This window comes from Crocodylus siamensis, chromosome 2 (assembly GCF_052110815.1).
Source record: "Crocodylus siamensis isolate JL-2025a chromosome 2, ASM5211081v1, whole genome shotgun sequence".
Taxonomy (NCBI): Eukaryota; Metazoa; Chordata; order Crocodylia; family Crocodylidae; genus Crocodylus; species Crocodylus siamensis.
The window spans coordinates 26,592,146-26,605,721 of NC_143396.1; the positions used below are offsets into that span (position 1 = coordinate 26,592,146).

At 44.1% G+C, this 13,576-nt stretch overlaps 1 protein-coding gene across 4 annotated transcripts in view; it reads right to left on the reverse strand.

Annotated features, from left to right (window-relative positions):
* The window catches only part of STK32B (serine/threonine kinase 32B), a 334,464-nt gene that overhangs the window by 67,883 nt on the left and 253,005 nt on the right, over positions 1–13,576 (reverse strand). The window lies entirely within an intron of this gene.

Below are 13,576 nucleotides of genomic sequence, written 5' to 3' on the forward strand. Positions count from 1 at the left end.
TAAATTGAATCAAATCAAAACAATTATATGTTATGTGGATTGTTAGTAAAAGATTTCACTTTGGGGGCGGGAAATAAATAGGTATGCAGTTAATTGAAATTAAGCACACAGTGACTGTGCCCAGGCAGAATTCTCCAGAGTGCAACTTAATTGATTAATTTAACTAGAAACGAGATATTTTGCATGCCACATGGCACCATACATATTTCTTGGACCATCACGGTTATTACAACACTCCAACCCTACTCAACGCACCATAACATTTGGGCCGTACTTCTTTCTTTACCTGTACAGTGTACAGTCCTGTTTCATCAAGTTGTTCCTAGAAGTAGAGTTTATACAAAACTGGGGTAAATTAGCACATATTCTTACAGCTGAATGGCTGCTAGTATCTACATAAACTTGCTGAAATCTAGCCGAGGTATCTCTGTTCTACACAGCCATCTGGAGTCTAGACATACCTTATGTTGCTAGAAATTGCCCAATAGATAAACTTACTATCATATAGTCCCTAGTAAAAGTAATTTTTAATAACAGCATGCAAGCTCAGGGCCAGCATACTAGCATAAGGATGGATTACTAAATGCTGTGTGTACATTTCTATCCTGAGATAGTGTTTGCTCAACGGAAACATGGTATTACCAGCCCCTGCCACCCAGTGGCAAGGTTCTGTAACAGTACCTGCTGCCACAGTTGCCATAAAAAGAGTCAGCCTCTCTGTGACCTGGGCACCAGTTCAACCTATATTGGTGTACAAAACTGACGTAGGTTACAGAAATGTAGCAAGGTGTATGTGCCTAGAAGAGGGGGTGGAGTGGGGCAGGAATTATGCTGACCACTGGAGACTGGGGGTGGGAGGCAGGGGAGGTGGCAGAGGGAGAGAAAGAAGGGTCTTACCTCCCCAGTGCTCCTCACTCAGGCTGCAGCTGCTCCTGCTGCAGCTGCTGTAAGAGTGCAGGCTTGGGCTGCTGTCACCAAGGACCAGGAAGTGGTGTCGACTCTCTGGTGGGGGCTGCTTATAGTGCTCTGTTTGCCCCCCACCCCCATCTCTTCCTGCCTGTGCCTTCCATGGCAAATCCTGGGGGGGGCGGGGAGGACACATCTTTGCACATCATGCCCCCCGCCCCCAAGATGGGAATGTGCCCGCCCAGCTCCTATGGCTGGGCTGCGCAGGGCTGTGCTTATCATGGCAAAGACTGTTAGTGGAGGGGGCTGTAATGGCATCCCTTCCAAGTCAGTGCCTGGGGCTGGTGCCTGCTTGCCCCTTCTAGTTAAGCTACTGTTAGGTTGTAGAGCTATTAAAGTGTGATATAACCAAGCCTAAATGTATCCTTACAACAAGGCAGGCAAAAATATCATCAGTAACTGAAAATACCCAATTATACATTCTAAACCATCAGGGAATTAAAAAAAATAAATCTACAATAAAAATACAGTCAGTGTCTAAAGCATGGTTTGAGATACATGACTTGAAAGGCTTTGTTGATATGCGGAAGTATATCAGGAAGATATTTGCTGCTTAATGCCTGGAAAGTAAACACAACTAAACATCTCAAATTCATGCGCACACATACAGGATTTTATAACAGCACTAGCTAATTGCCCATCATGAATGATGGAGTGTTTCAGGGAGTGTTTACATGCCCCAGCCCCACTCGCCCTTCGGGGCCAGCCATGTAAACCAGGGGCGGGCAATTATTTCGGATGGAGGGCTGCTTACTGAGTTTTGGCAAGCTGTTGAGGGCCACATAGGTAGCCCTGCCCCCTGACAGATGCCCCACTCCCTGGTCACCATCTTGTAACCAGAAGCCCCACACCTGACCTTTGCCAGACATCCCTCCCCTTGCCCCCAGAACTAGTTCTTTCAGCAAGGGGTTTTGCCATCTTGGAACCAGAAAAATACATTATATTCTAAAAAGGAAATATCTACAGTATTCATTAATTTAAATTCAAAAAATAATTTTGTCGAGATTTACATGTGTTTGTATAGTGCGCACAGAGGTGATCTCACAACAGCTTAAATTAAGTCTTATTCTTGTATGTTGTGAAGGGTGGGTATAGGTTTGTGGGGGGGCTATGTGTGTTTGTAGGTATATGGGGTGAGGAAGTGGTGGGGTGTGTGTCGATATGTGGGTTGTAGGTGGGTATGGGGGGTTTGTAGTGGGATGTGTGTGGGGGGACGGTGGCTGGGCTGTATGAGGGGGTGTGGGTGTGGGGGTCTGCATGTATGGCAGTGCAAGGGGGGTGTGGGTGCATGTCTATGGTGGAGTGTGCATGTGGGGCTCACCCTATGAACACACACACTGCCTCTGACTGCACAAACACATACACACACTCTGCCCCTGCCCACACACACACACACACACACACACACACACACACTCTTCCCCTAACCACACTCTGCCCCTGCCTGCACACCCCTCTCCACACACACTCTGCTCCTAACCCCCACCCTCGCAAAGCATGGCCATCTGGTCCAGTGAGGGTGCTGCTGGGAGCCATGTGGTGCTGGAGCAGGGCTAGGGCAGGAAGCAGGGAATGGATGGAGGTGGGCAGGGCTGGGATCACTCAGTCTTGCTGAGGGCTCCCAGTGGGTCCTACTGTCCCTAGCTCCTGTCAGCTTTGACAGGCATCCCGGAGCAAGTAAATATTAAACTGTAACAGCTCTCTCCACCTCTGCCTGGGGAGGCAGAGCCTGCCCAGCCAATCACTGCTAGTCCTCTTGGGGGAGCATGCACACTTGATCAAAAGCATTACAGAGATTCAGACAGACAGACTAAGCCCTTTATTATATTAGAATGGCCTTAAACTAATTAATTTAAGATATATTATGTTAAGGTGTTAATTGTATATAAATGTTGACACTGATCCAATAATCTGTGAAGACCTGTCTTGATTGGAAATGAAACCACCATCTAAAAAATGGTAAGCTCCAGAGAAATAACTTCATCACAAAAAAGCCTTTGATTTCTTTCATACTTATATGTGGCTACTAAGCTCCAGCAAAGGAAAAAAATAAATCTGTGAAAAATACTTTTGTAGCCATTTAAGAAAACTACCTTTCTATAAGATATGAAAGGAAAAGACTAGACAATCAGGCTTTTCTAATCATTTCACAGTATGATCTCAGTAGACTCACTGGAAACACCACATTCTTTGGGGATTTTCTGAACAATACTATCACCAAGCATAGCAAGATGTTGGATTGCAATTACCAGGTGACTTTCTATGGGTATCATACTGAGACTAATGCACTACATTACCATCTGATTACCATCTCATCACTTACAATAACAAAGTACTATGCATGCAGCAACAAATGACCCACTACACACCTAATTCACATTGGCAGTTCGGGATTTTACTATTTAAAGAACCTGATTCCACTAAATATAATGAGTTCATTACAAAGAAGTCTGGTGCTTTGGTGCTGTTATCTGTGGCACCACACTCATCTAGATTAAAATTTCCCTTAAAGATCGATATTTATTATTCTTATTTTAAGTTTTGTTTACATATATTATAATTCCTTATGAAATACATGGCTAGAATGAATCAGATCATTATTTCTTATATTTGTTAAGGAAAGCAAGGCAACCCTCACAAAGGAAAGGAAAGAAAAGGATATACATGCCTAATGTGTGGCTTAAGTGGAATTTAGTTGCCTAAGTTCAAAGCTCTTGTCCTGAAGACCCTGCTTACCTGCTTCCCTCCAGGCTCCCATCTGAGTTGCCTCAGTTCTTGACTTAAAAAGTCTCCAGGTAGCTAGAACTGCACATCTGAAAATACCCAGAACTGCATCGATCTCATCAGGGCTGAGCAACTCAGCACCTAGTCTGGTGGTATTCAAACTTTTTTGAACTCCAGGCATTCTTCCATAACTTTTATGGATTGAGTGACACCCATTTAAAAAAAAACAAAAAACAAACTGCTGTATTTTCTTGTATACAACAAGCATGTTTGAAAAGAAACCAAAACAACCCAAAACCCTGAAAGTTGCATTATACGTGAGAAATATGGCAGGAGCAGTTTCTGCCACTTAGTGGGCAAAAGTGAAAGCAAAATCTGCACAGACTCACAGGGTGCAGATGAAAGTGACATTTTTGACCAATTTGGATACAGAAAGCAGCCTATAGCTGTAATCAAACACAAGTGTATGACTGCAGATAACTTAAAAATGGCTGACTGGGTGAAAATCTGCCCCCTCATTGCATAAGGTATCATATAAAGATGTTTCAAAATGTAGCATCTTCTGTAACTTGTGTCCATACTGGCTCAAGCCTGTCATTGTTTTCAGAATGAAATGGGAAAAGGGAACAGAGGGAGTTCATTCTGGGGGTTATTCAGCTCTTCTGGGGTGGAGGGGGGGTCCAATTCACTGACTCTGCCCTTCAGCACCAGCTGGAGAGCCACAAAAACAAGCTCCATCCACTGCCTACCCCCCTCCCATTCTGAAAACAGCAAGCATTGGCAAAGAGCTGTGACCTTTACTATGGGAAACTGGCTACAGCCTCCCAGCCCTCAGCTAGATTCCCCTCCCCCCTGGAACCAACTGTGAACTTCTGTTTGGTCTGTGATAATGCTATAACTCAGAAGGCTTTGCTGAAAATGTTCTGTCACAGCTGGGAGCTGCACTTCTGTCTCCACCCAGAGGGATCAGTACAATACAGAGGTTCCTTAGCTGCTGCTACTCAGTTACTTCAAGGAAAGATTTTTTGTACTTCATTCAGTCTTTCAAAAATAGGGCATGGGGCATACTGTACATAAGAAAATACAGCAATTTTTATTACTTCCTCACAAGGGGCCAGATGGAAGGGAGAGGAAAAGCAGAAGGATGGAGTATGTGTTTACCTTCTTGCCCTGGGGATGAGCAGTTAGTGGAGGAGGAGGAGAAGCTGGGGATAACAGGCATATGCTTATCTCCTTGATCCTTGAAGTACCCTTCAAAGAATCTGTGGCATCCCAGAGTGCTACAGCACCTGGGTTGAGAATCATGGACCAAAAACTAGACTTTTCTCCCTGTAATTTCCCTCAGGGGCTTGATCAGATAGGACAAGATCTGGTAGAATTGTGCTCTATACTAAATATATGAATATATTCTTTTAAAACTCAGCCACAGTGGTGCTCCTCTTCATCAAATAACCCAGTGGTCAGAGCACTCCTTCATGAAATGAAATATTGAGTTCACACTCTGCTTCTGCCTGACAGGATTCAAATTCACATCACATCCTGAAGCACATACTATGCAGTAGCTCCATTTTGGAGCCCTTTGCCATTCAAACTGGTGTCTAGCAGGGTTGTATGATTGCACCAATTTTGTTTTCCATTTTACTTGCGGTCATCGAGATGCTCATCCATGACCATCTGCCACATGGCATCGGCATTGAGTACAAGGTGGATGGGAACCTTTTCAATTTTTCCCACCTCCTTGACAAAACCAAAGTTATTTCAGCCTTGATTGTAAAACTTCAGTATGCTGATGATTGTACTGTTGTTGCATCTACTGAGAAGGACCTAAAAATGGCCCTTAACTGCTTTTATCAAGCATACCAGTGCCTGGGACTGACCCTTAACATTGGAAAAACAAAGATGCTTCACCAGCTTGCTCCAGGGCCAATCAACCCTCTGCTGTTCCCCCGGGGCAAAGATCCTCATTAATGGACAGGAGCTGGAAAATGGTGAGCACTTTGCATACCATGGCAGCCATCTCTCAAAAAAAAGACAGCATCAATGAGCCAATGTGCCAGCTCTGCCTTTGGAAGACTGAATCATTGATAGTGTGTTCAATGATTACAACATCAGGACTTGAGCAAAACTACTATACAAGGCTGTAGTAATCCCAACTCGTCTCTATGGCTGTGAAGCTTGAGTGACTTACAAGGACCACCTGAAAAGCCTGGAACACCATCACCAGTGACACCTTTGGAAAATCCTTGAAAAGTGGGAGGATCATCACACAAATGCCAGTGCCCTCACTGATGCTAACACTAGCAGTATGGAAGTACTGATTATTTAACATTAGTTGCAGTGAATAGGGCATTGTGGATGCATGTCTGATGTACATTTACCAAAACAAACTGCTATACTTACAAATCAGCCAAGGACAAATGACACATAGGGGCCAGAGGAAATGTTTTAAGGACACCCTCAAGGCTAACATTAAGAAGTGTGGCATTTATACCACAAACTGAGAAAAAGTAGCCCAGGACACAGCTACATGGTGACATCTTGTGAGAAAAGGCACAACATACTTTGAGGAAAGCATGTCACCCTGGAGGCAGAAAAATGACAAAAATTGAAGGAAAGGAAACAACACTGAGAAATCTGTGGTCTGACCCTCCGTTTGGCTATCTGAGGTGTTAGCCAAAGAATCTATGGCTCTAGGATCGGCCGTCTTAGCCATCAAGGCTAGGGACAGAAATTCAAAAAGCCTGAGCCTGAATTGATTCAATCTTTGCAGGTTAGTCTAATCTGGCTAGGCTGAATCAGTTTGCAACTGCAAAGATATCCCAGAAATGCAGCCACATGCCTGCAGTGGCTCAGACTAGAAGCTGGGGGGTGCTAGAGCAGCCCTACCTTCCCTTCTTCAGTGCTGATCTGGGGGGTGTGGCTAGGCCACAGCAGGACGCTCTGATTAGGGAGGGGTCTCCCCCCCCCCCACCTGAGCAGCCCAGCAGGGAATTGATAACACAGTGTTTATCACCCCTAACTCAATGTTTATCATCCCATTAAGAAAACAATAGAGGAACATTACCAGCTACCTGTTGATTCTGTCTTTGTCCTGTCTGCCACAGCATGGACCGTAGCTAGCGTGTGGTCTGCTAGGTAATGCTGAGAGGTGTCTGTGTAAGGCAGAGGGGATGGGAATAATCCCTGCTTAGCAGGGAGTGGGGAGGGGAGGTGGGGAGCAGGGGGAGCCAGGCAGACACCTGTAGTCTCTACTGAGCTCCAGCCAGGGAAAAGAGGGGAGGGGCCAGAGACACCTGCCCAGCCCCGAGAGCATGCTGGGATGCTGGGGGAGTCTGGTTTAACTTAAACCAGCAAGGGGTCTGGGATGTTACATAAAAAAATTTGACCCAAATCAGTTAAATCTGATACTACATTCAACCAGGTTTATCTCAAACTGGTTTCAGCCATTTTCAAATGGGTTTAACATCTGTTCTGTTATACGTTTAAACCAGTTTCTGATCACTTAAACCAGTGTAATGGCTGTCTTTAGCCCAACAGACTCATTTACAACCCTTTACTTGACCTGTGGGACTGGTCATCCTCAACCATGAGGGATTGCTGCAACTGCTGACTATCCACCAGTCTCAAAGCTATTTTGAGGCAGGAGTATTTTCTGTCCCACTTATTGAAGCTATGTTAGTATTAGGAGAATTCAAGATTCACTGGGCTCACAAGCAGGTAAAAATGTTTCTTTAGCCACTTGGTTGAGAAATGCCTTTGTTCTGAACTGCTCTGTTCTAACAACTGCTTATGCATTATTCATTTAATAGTCATTGGATAAAATACAGAAACAGTGCTTGAGACAGAACCTAGAAAATAAGACCCCCACACTTCCACCTAAATGTCCTAACCACCTGGCAACACAGTCACTATTCTGTTCTCTCTGGCCCAAAGCATCATAAATTCATTTTTGCAGGATGGTATAGCTTGAACAAGAAGGGTGGAGAGTACTTAACTACCTCAAAACAGCTGACAGCCTGATGAGTGGCACTCTAGTGGGGTGGGAAATGTGGGATTGAATTTCTATAGGCTGAGAATATTAAACTCAAGTTTTGCTCCATTCAGCATTGTTGAGGCCTCATCTGAAGTACTGTATCCAGTTTTGGACCCCACACTTCAAGAAAGAAGGGGACAGATTAGAAATAACCCAGAAGACTGAAAAAATGATTAGATGCCCAGAAAAGCATGATGTATGAGGAAAGGCTGAAAAAAAAAAGAGTTTAGTCTGGACAAGAGAAGACTGATGGGGGATTTGATATCTGAAAGACATTTGAAGTGGTTCGGGATAGCTTTTTCTTTATAGCTGTAGAAGGCAGAACTAGGAGCAATGGTCTCAAGCTGCAACAGAGGAATACAGTTGGGAGATTAGGAGGAACTTTCTGACAATGGGGGTGGTCTAGTAATGGAACGGGTTACCTAGACAAGTTGTGGAATGTCCATCCCTGGAAATTTTCAAGAACAAGTTGTACAGATGCTTGATTGAGATGCTTTAGTCAGAGATGATCCCTCCTTGAGCTGGACTAGATAACCTCATGAAGTTCCTTCCAGCCCTACTTTCCTATAATCCTATGATACAAGTCCCCTGATTCTAACTGGGGTGCTATAACCACTTGGCTGGATTTAAGACACACCACTGGACTCACTATTTCCCAGTAGCTCGTTCTCATTGGCTATATCCTAAACAAATTGATTGTTTTAAATTTTATTGTAAGGCACCCCCCATGTTGCACTATATCAGGAATTTAGGCATCTAAGTCACGGTCCTGGATTCCACTACTGAAACACTGACAAGTGAGGCCTATAAAGTTAGGCTCTGCAATACCCAGGTTCTCTCATGCATCCAGCCCAGAGTGATCATTTATATATATAAGGTTACTTCTTAGGCCCAAATTACCTGACTGTAGAGGCATGGTACAGATCCCACTATTTAATATGCTGCTTTACTGCAATACGTTTGGGGACCCCTGATATATTTCTGTGGGGTAGAGCTGATAGGGCTCTCTTGATGTACTGTTTGTAGTTGTCTGAGAATTCTGTAACACTGCCAAACTGATGAAAGGCTTTTTTCCTTAAGTTGGTGACTGAGTTATTTACTTCTTATTTTATTTGTTGGTTCTGAAACAAGCAGTGAACAATATCATCTTATCCCTGAATTAAGCCTATCAGCAGTATGTGCTTCAAGTTGCAGCACTGAGCCCACTGTTTGTTTGGTTTTCAGGTTTATTAAAAACTGTTCTGTTCTCTCACCTTAAGATGGTGACAGCATTCTCACATCAGAAAATGAACATTTAGGCTTCCATTTTTTAAAGCACATAAGCTGCTTTTCCCTGCTTTAATGGTATTTGTTCTCTGTTCAGATCAACTCTGTATTTCAATAGGTTGAGTGATGGTTTTAGTATTTAAGCAGCTGCTACACAGGATGAGAAGAAGCTAACTTAAAAGCCTGGAGTCACTCACAGCAAGTTATATGCTGTAGTTTTTTACATAAAAAGTGAAATATTAGCTCCACTTTAGTTTTAAATTATTTTTTGTTTCTGATTCACCAAATTGCCTGCTACAGTCTCTATTTTAAGTATACGCGTAAGTCTCATAACCATAAAATCATATAAAATTAGGGTTGGAAAGGACCTATAGTGCAATGCCCTGCTCAAAGCAAGACCATCTCAAACTAGATCATCCCAGCCAAAACTTTAGCTGGGTCTTTAAGAGCTCCAAGGATGGAGATTCCACCAACTCTCTGGATAACCTATTCTAGTGCTTCACTATGCTCCTAGTAGGAAAATTCTTCCTAATATCTAACCTAAATTTCCTTTGCGGCAACTTGATATAAGATGAACATGTTTGATTGCTAAATAGAGTCTACTTGAATACATTCCAGGGTGCCTCAAATACATTTTCTGAGTTAATCTTTTTGAATGAATTTATAAAGGTGTAAAACAGAACTTCCTTTTCTAGGGTTCCATATTTTCAATTTTGCTATGAACACGGTACTCCAGATGTAGCCTCACCAGTACAGAATAGAGGAGAATAATCACTTCCCTGGACCTACTGGCAACACATCTACCAAAGCAGTCCAGTATACCATTAGCCTTCTTGGCAACAAGGGCACACTGCTGGCTTATATTCTATTCAGCTTATTGTCCACTGTACATGATGCTCCAGCTTTTTTCTATCCACCTTACAGTCCATTCACCCAACCCATACTTCCTTAGCTTGCCTGCAAGAATGTTACAGGAGACTGTATAAAAAGCCTTGCTAAAATCAAGGTATATCACATCCATTGGTCTCCCTGCATCCACAGAGCCAGTCATCTTATCATAGAAGGCTATCAGGTTGGTCAGGTATGACTTGCCCTTGGTGAATCCATGCTGAGGGATCTGGGTTTAAAATTTGCTATGGAAAAACGCATATTTTCTCCTTTCAAAGAGAAAAATAAGGGAAACAGCGGGTTTCCCCTTGCATGCTGGGCAGAGCTCCAACCTGCAAAGGGCTGTTTGGGGCTGGGGGACTGGGACACAGGGTGATCAGGCAGAGGGTGCTATGTGCTTGGGCACATGCAAATGGCACCTGGGAACTGTAGAGACCAGCTCCCACAGGTAAGTCTGGGGGGGAGGGAGCAGGTTGAGGCCCCCACAGTGAGGGAGGGAGTGAACGAGTGAGTGGGGCAGGGCTGGGGGTACTGCTCTGCTGGGGCTGTACATGGGGCCAAAGGCCAGAATGCATGGCTAGGGGGACAGCGGGGGGACTGGTTCCCTGCCACTGTGTGCACTCCTGGAGAGGAGGGCATGGGGGAGCATATGCCCCCCAGATTTGTGTGGGGGGAGGGGTGGATGCAGGCTGCCTGCTGCAGGCTCAGGACTCCACACCCTGCCTCCATGGTCCACTGGATGGAACCTGGCATGGCAGGGCAAAGCAGGGCAGGGAGGCTTGGTGCTGCTATGTTGTTCTCCCCATGGCTGCCAAGTAGGCAGGGAGTGCCTCTCCGTGGTGGCACAGCTGGCAAGGAGCTCCTGACAGTGGCACCAAGCCTGCCCATTCCACTCTGCCCTGCCCACCCTCCCACCGTGGAGGCCCTGGGGGAGGGCAGCAGGGTGGGGAGCCCTGAGCCCGCAGTGGGCAGCCTGCACCTTCGCTCTGGCCTGTGGGGAAAGTGGCAGGGGAAGCTGGGCTTCACGCTCCACTCTGGCCACAGCAGCTGCTGCCTCCTGTGGGTAGCAGCTGGAAGCAGTGTGCGGTTGGGGTAGCAGGGGGCTGCAGACCCTGGCCCTGATCCCATAGCCGTGGCAACTGGGGGCCCCCTCTGACAGTGCTGGGGGAGCAGGAGGCTGCAGGTCACGAGTGAGGGGCACTACCAGGGCTGGTGGGGTAGGCAACTGTGGATGGGGAGTGACGTGCACCAACAGGGCCCAGAGGGCTGTGGCCTGGGAGGGAGCTGGGGCAGGGCCAGGAGCTGGGGGTGGGGGGGAGTGAGGGGCACTGGCAGGGCTGGGGGGTTGTGGGGGCTGTGGCTTGGGAGTGAGGGGCAACGGTATGGGCAGGGGCAGAGCACTGAAATATCAGGGCTGCTCAGTGCCACAAAGCTGGGGTGGGGAGCTAAAAGCCAGTTAAAATAAAATAAAATAAAATGGTCATCTAAAGCTATTAAAACAGTAGTTCTCTACCTGTTTAGACTCAAGGCACCCCTTTTTAGACTTAAGGCACCGCTCAGAAAATGTCAGTGCTTAGCTTTCACTCATTCTTCAATAAGGAAAAGTAATAGAGCAATTCCTTTGTTGCAAAGAACTCAAGAAAACCAAAAGTTGTCAGAATGTTTTTCACATTATGGATAATACTGAATAAGTCACCAAGAAATACTAAATAAAATACTGAATAATACAAGCATTTCATGGTTTACACAGGGTTCCAATTATAATTTTCTTCCCTCAACTCTTGGCATTCCTGTAATATTTTTTAAATGTTATGCAAATTAATTTCACTTTTTAAAAATATCAGCTCAGTAAGAGTTACAAGGGTTCAGCACTTCTGGAAATCAAGGCCAAGCTCAGTTATTAACAGATAGGTACACTTGTGAAGATAAGCACTTTTGCAAATGCAGATCTCAGACCGGAAAATCTTTACTCAACTGGACTCCAATGATGTTATTTTTTAAAATCAAACAATGTTCCATTTAAAGCTGAAAGCACTTGGGAACATGCAGTGGTAACTGAATCCAAATAGGACCAAGATGAATGCTTGTTCCTAGTTACGAAGTCTGTGCTGAGTTTAGAATACTGACAAGGATGTTTACCTAACTGATATGATAATGAAAAGAAAAAAAAAGTTTGACTTCAAAAAGACTCTCCAACTAAAAAATCTTAATTTATTTCTGTTCCACCTCTGTTCTTTTTCTCTTAACATACTTTCAATCTTTTCTCTTATTATTCTTATGTTTGCTTCTTTGAAACCGGATATAAGATGAACATGTTTGATGGCTAAATAGAGTCTACTTGAATATATGCCAGGGTGCCCCAAATACATCTTCCGAGTTAATCTTTTTGAATGAATTTATAAACGTGTAAAACAGAACTTCCTTTTCTAGGGTTCCATATTTTCAATTTTTGCAGCTTTATCTTTTTTTTGAAAACAAAGAACTATTATTCTGTATCACTGCAATTTCCTTTGTATCTGAATTTATAAATGCAGAATTTTAAGGTAGGTAAGTTCAGTTTGTTTTTTCAACTGAGAATGAAATTATGTCAAAAGAACATGTAATAACCAAAATTTTAAAAGAGCATATATATTCTTATAGTTTTGCACAAACAGTAAAAGATGTGGCTCATATAAAATTTCCCAAATTTATCTACATTAATGTTCTGTGTTGACAGCTGCTTATTTCGTGTATTTAGAGCCTGCGTTTATTTTGTGAAATACATACGTAATTTCTAAAAAATTAATTCAGAGCATTCTGCAGTTGATATAGCAGTGAAACTAATTATGTTTTGGCATCATGACAACAATGATGCAGTTCATAGCTCATGGTTATTATGATATATGCGTGGTTTTGTAAATAGGAAAAACAGCACTCTGTTATGCTTAAGTTACATGTGTGTGGTTTTGTATGTGGCAAAAAAGCATGATACTTACTGTTAATTCTGTCCTCCAATTGTAACAACTCCTCAGTATTCGACAGTACCATAGATATGCATGCAATAAAAGGAAGATCAATTTCTCTGTATGATGGTTGTATAATCTTCTTTCAAACTGTTGTATAATCTTCTTCAAATTAATCTTTCAAATGTTCGATAATCTTATTTAACTGGTATCTTTGTTATAAAAGACATTACACATGGGTCAAAATATTTCAAGAGAAATGACCTGAAGTCCTCTGAGATCTTATGGCATCCACTGAAGTCAATGGCCATCTAAATATGCTTAGCTTTAGACACTCAGGCTTCATACAAATGTTACAGCTATAAGTTTGTGGGGGGGTAGATCAGATGAAAAATGGTTCCCTGATCTAAGGTAAGTTGGGTAGTAGAGTGGGTGGGAGAGGGGAGCTAGTAGGGCCACGGGATTTGAGGGGATAGGGGAACTATGAAGTGTTGGTGGGGTCTGGGAGGGGTTGGCAGAATTTGGGGGGGTAGCAGGATCTTTAGGGTCCATGGATGGGGAGGGGTTGGGGGGATTGTGGAGGGGGGGAGGGCTTGGTGGGATTAAAGAGGCTTTCCTATCCTACCGAACTCCCTAGCCCCTGCCCAAAATGCTGCTGAACTGCCTGCAATCCTGCAAATCACTTCTCAGGCTGGTTTTGCTGGTGTTCACCAGTCCCGAGAGCCAAGTATGTCAGGGTGAAGGGAGGGGTGGGCAG